This window comes from Penaeus monodon, chromosome 21 (genome assembly GCF_015228065.2).
Source record: "Penaeus monodon isolate SGIC_2016 chromosome 21, NSTDA_Pmon_1, whole genome shotgun sequence".
In the NCBI taxonomy this organism is placed as follows: Eukaryota; Metazoa; Arthropoda; class Malacostraca; order Decapoda; family Penaeidae; genus Penaeus; species Penaeus monodon.
In genome coordinates, this window is record NC_051406.1 from 2984778 (window position 1) to 2985000 (window position 223).

Sequence of the window (223 nt, forward strand, 5' to 3'; positions counted from 1 at the left end):
GAAACCAAGTGGACTTTGCTGTGGCCAGCACTTTCCATGACCTTATGGAGAGGAAAAAACTATACATTCACGGATGCACAAACTAATCACATCAGTGCTGTACGGAGATTAGGTCCGTGGCATTCGGGTGGGGGCCTTGGGGAATCGACTCCAGGTAGGGAAGGTTTTGGCTTATATGGTGATGTTTGTGGATTTGCGGGAGTCCCCCCCAGAACGCTGGCGA

At 51.1% G+C, this 223-nt stretch overlaps 1 protein-coding gene across 1 annotated transcript in view; it reads right to left on the minus strand.

Moving 5' to 3' along the window:
* Window positions 1-223, minus strand: part of LOC119586105 — a gene marked incomplete in the record, with an annotated part of 12256 nt that overhangs the window by 11209 nt on the left and 824 nt on the right.